We start from the raw sequence: 12,999 nt of genomic DNA on the forward strand, positions 1-12,999 counted from the left end.
AAACTTGTAAAGCCTGGCCTTTATTGTGGATATAATAGCAGTGAGCTGTTTGCTGAAAATCCTGGGGCTAAAAATACCAGTAATGGTTACCCATGCAATGCATGGATATGCCCTATAGGTGAAGAGAACGTCTACAAGAGCTATTATGTCCACAAAAATAAGGGCAGGTATACTAAAAGGTAAGTCCATTGATATAGAAGTGATCATGCATTGACAATGTTTTTTGGTAGAATATAAATTAATAATGACATGTTATCTTTTGACTTTGCCTAAATTGTTAGCCAATTGTTTTGTATCATTTCTACCACAGAGAGTAGAAATGACACCTGCTTTGGTGAGGCTAGGACAGCTATAGGGGTATATGGAGAAGGCTGTTATTTTTTTTAAGGTGTAAATAACAAAGTGGCTGACTATTTAGGCTAAGTAATATGTAGTAGCATATAAGGCAGTTGACTAACTATTGAAATTTTTTCAGCAAACTTGTAAAGCCTGGCCTTTATTGTGGATATAATAGCAGTGAGCTGTTTGCTGAAAATCCTGGGGCTAAAAATACCAGTAATGGTTACCCATGCAATGCATGGATATGCCCTATAGGTGAAGAGATCATCTACAAGAGCTATTATGTCCACAAAAATAAGGTCAGGTATACTAAAAGGTAAGTGCATTGATATAGAAGATATCATATATGATAATATTTTAAATAGAATATAAATTATTAATAACATGTTATCTATTGACTTTGCCTAAATTGTTAGCCAATTGTTATGTATCATTTCTACCACAGAGAGTAGATATGCCACCTGCTTTGGTGAGGCTAGGACAGCTATAGGGGTATATGGAGGAGGCTGTTTTTTTTTTAAGGTGTACATAACAAAGTGGCTGACTATTTAGGCTAAGTATTATGTAGTAGCATATAAGGCAGTTGACTAACTATTGAAATTTTTTCAGCAAACTTGTAAATCCTGGCCTTAATTGTGGATATAATAGCAGTGAGCTGTTTGCTGAAAATCCTGGGGCTAAAAATACCAGTAATGGTTACCCATGCAATGCATGGATATGCCCTATAGGTGAAGAGAACGTCTACAAGAGCTATTATGTCCACAAAAATAAGGGCAGGTATACTAAAAGGTAAGTCCATTGATATAGAAGTGATCATGCATTGACAATGTTTTTTGGTAGAATATAAATTAATAATGACATGTTATCTTTTGACTTTGCCTAAATTGTTAGCCAATTGTTTTGTATCATTTCTACCACAGAGAGTAGAAATGACACCTGCTTTGGTGAGGCTAGGACAGCTATAGGGGTATATGGAGGAGGCTGTTATTTTTTTAAGGTGTACATAACAAAGTGGCTGACTATTTAGGCTAAGTAATATGTAGTAGCATATAAGGCAGTTGACTAACTATTGAAATTTTTCAGCAAACTTGTAAATCCTGGCCTTAATTGTGGATATAATAGCAGTGAGCTGTTTGCTGAAAATCCTGGGGCTTAAAATATCAGTTATGGTTACCCATGCAATGCATGGATATGCCCTATAGGTGAAGAGATCGTCTACAAGAGCTATTATGTCCACAAAAATAAGGTCAGGTATACTAAAAGGTAAGTGCATTGATATAGAAGATATCATATATGATAATATTTTAAATAGAATATAAATTATTAATAACATGTTATCTATTGACTTTGCCTAAATTGTTAGCCAATTGTTATGTATCATTTCTACCACAGAGAGTAGATATGCCACCTGCTTTGGTGAGGCTAGGACAGCTATAGGGGTATATGGAGGAGGCTGTTTTTTTTTTAAGGTGTACATAACAAAGTGGCTGACTATTTAGGCTAAGTATTATGTAGTAGCATATAAGGCAGTTGACTAACTATTGAAATTTTTTCAGCAAACTTGTAAATTCTGGCCTTAATTGTGGATATAATAGCAGTGAGCTGTTTGCTGAAAATCCTGGGGCTAAAAATACCAGTAATGGTTACCCATGCAATGCATGGATATGCCCTATAGGTGAAGAGAACGTCTACAAGAGCTATTATGTCCACAAAAATAAGGGCAGGTATACTAAAAGGTAAGTCCATTGATATAGAAGTGATCATGCATTGACAATGTTTTTTGGTAGAATATAAATTAATAATGACATGTTATCTTTTGACTTTGCCTAAATTGTTAGCCAATTGTTTTGTATCATTTCTACCACAGAGAGTAGAAATGACACCTGCTTTGGTGAGGCTAGGACAGCTATAGGGGTATATGGAGGAGGCTGTTATTTTTTTTAAGGTGTACATAACAAAGTGGCTGACTATTTAGGCTAAGTAATATGTAGTAGCATATAAGGCAGTTGACTAACTATTGAAATTTTTTCAGCAAACTTGTAAATCCTGGCCTTAATTGTGGATATAATAGCAGTGAGCTGTTTGCTGAAAATCCTGGGGCTAAAAATACCAGTAATGGTTACCCATGCAATGCATGGATATGCCCTATAGGTGAAGAGAACGTCTACAAGAGCTATTATGTCCACAAAAATAAGGGCAGGTATACTAAAAGGTAAGTGCATTGATATAGAAGTGATCATGCATTGACAATGTTTTTTGGTAGAATATAAATTAATAATGACTTGTTATCTTTTGACTTTGCCTAAATTGTTAGCCAATTGTTTTGTATCATTTCTACCACAGAGAGTAGAAATGACACCTGCTTTGGTGAGGTTAGGACAGCTATAGGGGTATATGGAGGAGGCTGTTATTTTTTTTAAGGTGTACATAACAAAGTGGCTGACTATTTAGGCTAAGTATTATGTAGTAGCATATAAGGCAGTTGACTGGCTATTGAAATTTTTTCAGCAAACTTGTAAAGCCTGGCCTTTATTGTGGATATAATAGCAGTGAGCTGTTTGCTGAAAATCCTGGGGCTAAAAATACCAGTAATGGTTACCCATGCAATGCATGGATATGCCCTATAGGTGAAGAGAACGTCTACAAGAGCTATTATGTCCACAAAAATAAGGGCAGGTATACTAAAAGGTAAGTCCATTGATATAGAAGTGATCATGCATTGACAATGTTTTTTGGTAGAATATAAATTAATAATGACATGTTATCTTTTGACTTTGCCTAAATTGTTAGCCAATTGTTTTGTATCATTTCTACCACAGAGAGTAGAAATGACACCTGCTTTGGTGAGGCTAGGACAGCTATAGGGGTATATGGAGGAGGCTGTTATTTTTTTTAAGGTGTACATAACAAAGTGGCTGACTATTTAGGCTAATATGTAGTAGCATATAAGGCAGTTGACTAACTATTGAAATTTTTTCAGCAAACTTGTAAATCCTGGCCTTAATTGTGGATATAATAGCAGTGAGCTGTTTGCTGGAAATCCTGGGGCTTAAAATATCAGTTATGGTTACCCATGCAATGCATGGATATGCCCTATAGGTGAAGAGATCGTCTACAAGAGCTATTATGTCCACAAAAATAAGGTCAGGTATACTAAAAGGTAAGTGCATTGATATAGAAGATATCATATATGATAATATTTTAAATAGAATATAAATTATTAATAACATGTTATCTATTGACTTTGCCTAAATTGTTAGCCAATTGTTATGTATCATTTCTACCACAGAGAGTAGATATGCCACCTGCTTTGGTGAGGCTAGGACAGCTATAGGGGTATATGGAGGAGGCTGTTTTTTTTTAAGGTGTACATAACAAAGTGGCTGACTATTTAGGCTAAGTATTATGTAGTAGCATATAAGGCAGTTGACTAACTATTGAAATTTTTTCAGCAAACTTGTAAATCCTGGCCTTAATTGTGGATATAATAGCAGTGAGCTGTTTGCTGAAAATCCTGGGGCTAAAAATACCAGTAATGGTTACCCATGCAATGCATGGATATGCCCTATAGGTGAAGAGAACGTCTACAAGAGCTATTATGTCCACAAAAATAAGGGCAGGTATACTAAAAGGTAAGTCCATTGATATAGAAGTGATCATGCATTGACAATGTTTTTTGGTAGAATATAAATTAATAATGACATGTTATCTTTTGACTTTGCCTAAATTGTTAGCCAATTGTTTTGTATCATTTCTACCACAGAGAGTAGAAATGACACCTGCTTTGGTGAGGCTAGGACAGCTATAGGGGTATATGGAGGAGGCTGTTATTTTTTTTAAGGTGTACATAACAAAGTGGCTGACTATTTTGGCTAAGTATTATGTAGTAGCATATAAGGCAGTTGACTAACTATTGAAATTTTTTCAGCAAACTTGTAAAGCCTGGCCTTTATTGTGGATATAATAGCAGTGAGCTGTTTGCTGAAAATCCTGGGGCTAAAAATACCAGTAATGGTTACCCATGCAATGCATGGATATGCCCTATAGGTGAAGAGAACGTCTACAAGAGCTATTATGTCCACAAAAATAAGGGCAGGTATACTAAAAGGTAAGTCCATTGATATAGAAGTGATCATGCATTGACAATGTTTTTTGGTAGAATATAAATTAATAATGACATGTTATCTTTTGACTTTGCCTAAATTGTTAGCCAATTGTTTTGTATCATTTCTACCACAGAGAGTAGAAATGACACCTGCTTTGGTGAGGCTAGGACAGCTATAGGGGTATATGGAGGAGGCTGTTATTTTTTTTAAGGTGTAAATAACAAAGTGGCTGACTATTTAGGCTAAGTAATATGTAGTAGCATATAAGGCAGTTGACTAACTATTGAAATTTTTTCAGCAAATTTGTAAATCCTGGCCTTAATTGTGGATATAATAGCAGTGAGCTGTTTGCTGAAAATCCTGGGGCTAAAAATACCAGTAATGGTTACCCATGCAATGCATGGATATGCCCTATAGGTGAAGAGAACGTCTACAAGAGCTATTATGTCCACAAAAATAAGGGCAGGTATACTAAAAGGTAAGTCCATTGATATAGAAGTGATCATGCATTGACAATGTTTTTAGGTAGAATATAAATTAATAATAACATGTTATCTTTTGACTTTGCCTAAATTGTTAGCCAATTGTTTTGTATCATTTCTACCACAGAGAGTAGAAATGACACCTGCTTTGGTGAGGCTAGGACAGCTATAGGGGTATATGGAGGAGGCTGTTATTTTTTTTAAGGTGTACATAACAAAGTGGCTGACTATTTAGGCTAAGTATTATGTAGTAGCATATAAGGCAGTTGACTAACTATTGAAATTTTTTCAGCAAACTTGTAAAGCCTGGCCTTTATTGTGGATATAATAGCAGTGAGCTGTTTGCTGAAAATCCTGGGGCTAAAAATACCAGTAATGGTTACCCATGCAATGCATGGATATGCCCTATAGGTGAAGAGATCGTCTACAAGAGCTATTATGTCCACAAAAATAAGGTCAGGTATACTAAAAGGTAAGTGCATTGATATAGAAGATATCATATATGATAATATTTTAAATAGAATATAAATTATTAATAACATGTTATCTATTGACTTTGCCTAAATTGTTAGCCAATTGTTATGTATCATTTCTACCACAGAGAGTAGATATGCCACCTGCTTTGGTGAGGCTAGGACAGCTATAGGGGTATATGGAGGAGGCTGTTTTTTTTTTAAGGTGTACATAACAAAGTGGCTGACTATGTAGGCTAAGTATTATGTAGTAGCATATAAGGCAGTTGACTAACTATTGAAATTTTTTCAGCAAACTTGTAAATCCTGGCCTTAATTGTGGATATAATAGCAGTGAGCTGTTTGCTGAAAATCCTGGGGCTAAAAATACCAGTAATGGTTACCCATGCAATGCATGGATATGCCCTATAGGTGAAGAGAACGTCTACAAGAGCTATTATGTCCACAAAAATAAGGGCAGGTATACTAAAAGGTAAGTCCATTGATATAGAAGTGATCATGCATTGACAATGTTTTTTGGTAGAATATAAATTAATAATGACATGTTATCTTTTGACTTTGCCTAAATTGTTAGCCAATTGTTTTGTATCATTTCTACCACAGAGAGTAGAAATGACACCTGCTTTGGTGAGGCTAGGACAGCTATAGGGGTATATGGAGGAGGCTGTTATTTTTTTAAGGTGTACATAACAAAGTGGCTGACTATTTAGGCTAAGTAATATGTAGTAGCATATAAGGCAGTTGACTAACTATTGAAATTTTTCAGCAAACTTGTAAATCCTGGCCTTAATTGTGGATATAATAGCAGTGAGCTGTTTGCTGAAAATCCTGGGGCTTAAAATATCAGTTATGGTTACCCATGCAATGCATGGATATGCCCTATAGGTGAAGAGATCGTCTACAAGAGCTATTATGTCCACAAAAATAAGGTCAGGTATACTAAAAGGTAAGTGCATTGATATAGAAGATATCATATATGATAATATTTTAAATAGAATATAAATTATTAATAACATGTTATCTATTGACTTTGCCTAAATTGTTAGCCAATTGTTATGTATCATTTCTACCACAGAGAGTAGATATGCCACCTGCTTTGGTGAGGCTAGGACAGCTATAGGGGTATATGGAGGAGGATGTTTTTTTTTAAGGTGTACATAACAAAGTGGCTGACTATTTAGGCTAAGTATTATGTAGTAGCATATAAGGCAGTTGACTAACTATTGAAATTTTTTCAGCAAACTTGTAAATCCTGGCCTTAATTGTGGATATAATAGCAGTGAGCTGTTTGCTGAAAATCCTGGGGCTAAAAATACCAGTAATGGTTACCCATGCAATGCATGGATATGCCCTATAGGTGAAGAGAACGTCTACAAGAGCTATTATGTCCACAAAAATAAGGGCAGGTATACTAAAAGGTAAGTCCATTGATATAGAAGTGATCATGCATTGACAATGTTTTTTGGTAGAATATAAATTAATAATGACATGTTATCTTTTGACTTTGCCTAAATTGTTAGCCAATTGTTTTGTATCATTTCTACCACAGAGAGTAGAAATGACACCTGCTTTGGTGAGGCTAGGACAGCTATAGGGGTATATGGAGGAGGCTGTTATTTTTTTTAAGGTGTACATAACAAAGTGGCTGACTATTTTGGCTAAGTATTATGTAGTAGCATATAAGGCAGTTGACTAACTATTGAAATTTTTTCAGCAAACTTGTAAAGCCTGGCCTTTATTGTGGATATAATAGCAGTGAGCTGTTTGCTGAAAATCCTGGGGCTAAAAATACCAGTAATGGTTACCCATGCAATGCATGGATATGCCCTATAGGTGAAGAGAACGTCTACAAGAGCTATTATGTCCACAAAAATAAGGGCAGGTATACTAAAAGGTAAGTCCATTGATATAGAAGTGATCATGCATTGACAATGTTTTTTGGTAGAATATAAATTAATAATGACATGTTATCTTTTGACTTTGCCTAAATTGTTAGCCAATTGTTTTGTATCATTTCTACCACAGAGAGTAGAAATGACACCTGCTTTGGTGAGGCTAGGACAGCTATAGGGGTATATGGAGAAGGCTGTTATTTTTTTTAAGGTGTAAATAACAAAGTGGCTGACTATTTAGGCTAAGTAATATGTAGTAGCATATAAGGCAGTTGACTAACTATTGAAATTTTTTCAGCAAACTTGTAAAGCCTGGCCTTTATTGTGGATATAATAGCAGTGAGCTGTTTGCTGAAAATCCTGGGGCTAAAAATACCAGTAATGGTTACCCATGCAATGCATGGATATGCCCTATAGGTGAAGAGATCATCTACAAGAGCTATTATGTCCACAAAAATAAGGTCAGGTATACTAAAAGGTAAGTGCATTGATATAGAAGATATCATATATGATAATATTTTAAATAGAATATAAATTATTAATAACATGTTATCTATTGACTTTGCCTAAATTGTTAGCCAATTGTTATGTATCATTTCTACCACAGAGAGTAGATATGCCACCTGCTTTGGTGAGGCTAGGACAGCTATAGGGGTATATGGAGGAGGCTGTTTTTTTTTTAAGGTGTACATAACAAAGTGGCTGACTATTTAGGCTAAGTATTATGTAGTAGCATATAAGGCAGTTGACTAACTATTGAAATTTTTTCAGCAAACTTGTAAATCCTGGCCTTAATTGTGGATATAATAGCAGTGAGCTGTTTGCTGAAAATCCTGGGGCTAAAAATACCAGTAATGGTTACCCATGCAATGCATGGATATGCCCTATAGGTGAAGAGAACGTCTACAAGAGCTATTATGTCCACAAAAATAAGGGCAGGTATACTAAAAGGTAAGTCCATTGATATAGAAGTGATCTTGCATTGACAATGTTTTTTGGTAGAATATAAATTAATAATGACATGTTATCTTTTGACTTTGCCTAAATTGTTAGCCAATTGTTTTGTATCATTTCTACCACAGAGAGTAGAAATGACACCTGCTTTGGTGAGGCTAGGACAGCTATAGGGGTATATGGAGGAGGCTGTTATTTTTTTAAGGTGTACATAACAAAGTGGCTGACTATTTAGGCTAAGTAATATGTAGTAGCATATAAGGCAGTTGACTAACTATTGAAATTTTTCAGCAAACTTGTAAATCCTGGCCTTAATTGTGGATATAATAGCAGTGAGCTGTTTGCTGAAAATCCTGGGGCTTAAAATATCAGTTATGGTTACCCATGCAATGCATGGATATGCCCTATAGGTGAAGAGATCGTCTACAAGAGCTATTATGTCCACAAAAATAAGGTCAGGTATACTAAAAGGTAAGTGCATTGATATAGAAGATATCATATATGATAATATTTTAAATAGAATATAAATTATTAATAACATGTTATCTATTGACTTTGCCTAAATTGTTAGCCAATTGTTATGTATCATTTCTACCACAGAGAGTAGATATGCCACCTGCTTTGGTGAGGCTAGGACAGCTATAGGGGTATATGGAGGAGGCTGTTTTTTTTTTAAGGTGTACATAACAAAGTGGCTGACTATTTAGGCTAAGTATTATGTAGTAGCATATAAGGCAGTTGACTAACTATTGAAATTTTTTCAGCAAACTTGTAAATTCTGGCCTTAATTGTGGATATAATAGCAGTGAGCTGTTTGCTGAAAATCCTGGGGCTAAAAATACCAGTAATGGTTACCCATGCAATGCATGGATATGCCCTATAGGTGAAGAGAACGTCTACAAGAGCTATTATGTCCACAAAAATAAGGGCAGGTATACTAAAAGGTAAGTCCATTGATATAGAAGTGATCATGCATTGACAATGTTTTTTGGTAGAATATAAATTAATAATGACATGTTATCTTTTGACTTTGCCTAAATTGTTAGCCAATTGTTTTGTATCATTTCTACCACAGAGAGTAGAAATGACACCTGCTTTGGTGAGGCTAGGACAGCTATAGGGGTATATGGAGGAGGCTGTTATTTTTTTTTAAGGTGTACATAACAAAGTGGCTGACTATTTAGGCTAAGTAATATGTAGTAGCATATAAGGCAGTTGACTAACTATTGAAATTTTTTCAGCAAACTTGTAAATCCTGGCCTTAATTGTGGATATAATAGCAGTGAGCTGTTTGCTGGAAATCCTGGGGCTTAAAATATCAGTTATGGTTACCCATGCAATGCATGGATATGCCCTATAGGTGAAGAGATCGTCTACAAGAGCTATTATGTCCACAAAAATAAGGTCAGGTATACTAAAAGGTAAGTGCATTGATATAGAAGATATCATATATGATAATATTTTAAATAGAATATAAATTATTAATAACATGTTATCTATTGACTTTGCCTAAATTGTTAGCCAATTGTTATGTATCATTTCTACCACAGAGAGTAGATATGCCACCTGCTTTGGTGAGGCTAGGACAGCTATAGGGGTATATGGAGGAGGATGTTTTTTTTTAAGGTGTACATAACAAAGTGGCTGACTATTTAGGCTAAGTATTATGTAGTAGCATATAAGGCAGTTGACTAACTATTGAAATTTTTTCAGCAAACTTGTAAATCCTGGCCTTAATTGTGGATATAATAGCAGTGAGCTGTTTGCTGAAAATCCTGGGGCTAAAAATACCAGTAATTGTTACCTATGCAATGCATGGATATGCCCTATAGGTGAAGAGAACGTCTACAAGAGCTATTATGTCCACAAAAATAAGGGCAGGTATACTAAAAGGTAAGTCCATTGATATAGAAGTGATCATGCATTGACAATGTTTTTTGGTAGAATATAAATTAATAATGACATGTTATCTTTTGACTTTGCCTAAATTGTTAGCCAATTGTTTTGTATCATTTCTACCACAGAGAGTAGAAATGACACCTGCTTTGGTGAGGCTAGGACAGCTATAGGGGTATATGGAGGAGGCTGTTATTTTTTTTAAGGTGTACATAACAAAGTGGCTGACTATTTAGGCTAAGTATTATGTAGTAGCATATAAGGCAGTTGACTAACTATTGAAATTTTTTCAGCAAACTTGTAAAGCCTGGCCTTTATTGTGGATATAATAGCAGTGAGCTGTTTGCTGAAAATCCTGGGGCTAAAAATACCAGTAATGGTTACCCATGCAATGCATGGATATGCCCTATAGGTGAAGAGAACGTCTACAAGAGCTATTATGTCCACAAAAATAAGGGCAGGTATACTAAAAGGTAAGTCCATTGATATAGAAGTGATCATGCATTGACAATGTTTTTTGGTAGAATATAAATTAATAATGACATGTTATCTTTTGACTTTGCCTAAATTGTTAGCCAATTGTTTTGTATCATTTCTACCACAGAGAGTAGAAATGACACCTGCTTTGGTGAGGCTAGGACAGCTATAGGGGTATATGGAGAAGGCTGTTATTTTTTTTAAGGTGTAAATAACAAAGTGGCTGACTATTTAGGCCAAGTAATATGTAGTAGCATATAAGGCAGTTGACTAACTATTGAAATTTTTTCAGCAAACTTGTAAAGCCTGGCCTTTATTGTGGATATAATAGCAGTGAGCTGTTTGCTGAAAATCCTGGGGCTAAAAATACCAGTAATGGTTACCCATGCAATGCATGGATATGCCCTATAGGTGAAGAGATCGTCTACAAGAGCTATTATGTCCACAAAAATAAGGTCAGGTATACTAAAAGGTAAGTGCATTGATATAGAAGATATCATATATGATAATACTTTAAATAGAATATAAATTATTAATAACATGTTATCTATTGACTTTGCCTAAATTGTTAGCCAATTGTTATGTATCATTTCTACCACAGAGAGTAGATATGCCACCTGCTTTGGTGAGGCTAGGACAGCTATAGGGGTATATGGAGGAGGCTGTTTTTTTTTTAAGGTGTACATAACAAAGTGGCTGACTATTTAGGCTAAGTATTATGTAGTAGCATATAAGGCAGTTGACTAACTATTGAAATTTTTTCAGCAAACTTGTAAATCCTGGCCTTAATTGTGGATATAATAGCAGTGAGCTGTTTGCTGAAAATCCTGGGGCTAAAAATACCAGTAATGGTTACCCATGCAATGCATGGATATGCCCTATAGGTGAAGAGAACGTCTACAAGAGCTATTATGTCCACAAAAATAAGGGCAGGTATACTAAAAGGTAAGTCCATTGATATAGAAGTGATCATGCATTGACAATGTTTTTTGGTAGAATATAAATTAATAATGACATGTTATCTTTTGACTTTGCCTAAATTGTTAGCCAATTGTTTTGTATCATTTCTACCACAGAGAGTAGAAATGACACCTGCTTTGGTGAGGCTAAGACAGCTATAGGGGTATATGGAGGAGGCTGTTATTTTTTTTAAGGTGTACATAACAAAGTGGCTGACTATTTAGGCTAAGTAATATGTAGTAGCATATAAGGCAGTTGACTAACTATTGAAATTTTTTCAGCAAACTTGTAAATCCTGGCCTTAATTGTGGATATAATAGCAGTGAGCTGTTTGCTGAAAATCCTGGGGCTTAAAATATCAGTTATGGTTACCCATGCAATGCATGGATATGCCCTATAGGTGAAGAGATCATCTACAAGAGCTATTATGTCCACAAAAATAAGGTCAGGTATACTAAAAGGTAAGTGCATTGATATAGAAGATATCATATATGATAATATTTTAAATAGAATATAAATTATTAATAACATGTTATCTATTGACTTTGCCTAAATTGTTAGCCAATTGTTATGTATCATTTCTACCACAGAGAGTAGATATGCCACCTGCTTTGGTGAGGCTAGGACAGCTATAGGGGTATATGGAGGAGGCTGTTTTTTTTAAGGTGTACATAACAAAGTGGCTGACTATTTAGGCTAAGTATTATGTAGTAGCATATAAGGCAGTTGACTAACTATTGAAATTTTTTCAGCAAACTTGTAAATCCTGGCCTTAATTGTGGATATAATAGCAGTGAGCTGTTTGCTGAAAATCCTGGGGCTAAAAATACCAGTAATGGTTACCCATGCAATGCATGGATATGCCCTATAGGTGAAGAGAACGTCTACAAGAGCTATTATGTCCACAAAAATAAGGGCAGGTATACTAAAAGGTAAGTCCATTGATATAGAAGTGATCATGCATTGACAATGTTTTTTGGTAGAATATAAATTAATAATGACATGTTATCTTTTGAATTTGCCTAAATTGTTAGCCAATTGTTTTGTATCATTTCTACCACAGAGAGTAGAAATGACACCTGCTTTGGTGAGGCTAGGACAGCTATAGGGGTATATGGAGGAGGCTGTTATTTTTTTTAAGGTGTACATAACAAAGTGGCTGACTATTTAGGCTAAGTAATATGTAGTAGCATATAAGGCAGTTGACTAACTATTGAAATTTTTTCAGCAAACTTGTAAATCCTGGCCTTAATTGTGGATATAATAGCAGTGAGCTGTTTGCTGAAAATCCTGGGGCTTAAAATATCAGTTATGGTTACCCATGCAATGCATGGATATGCCCTGTAGGTGAAGAGATCGTCTACAAGAGCTATTATGTCCACAAAAATAAGGTCAGGTATACTAAAAGGTAAGTGCATTG

This window comes from Engystomops pustulosus, chromosome 7 (genome assembly GCF_040894005.1).
Source record: "Engystomops pustulosus chromosome 7, aEngPut4.maternal, whole genome shotgun sequence".
NCBI lineage: Eukaryota > Metazoa > Chordata > Amphibia > Anura > Leptodactylidae > Engystomops > Engystomops pustulosus.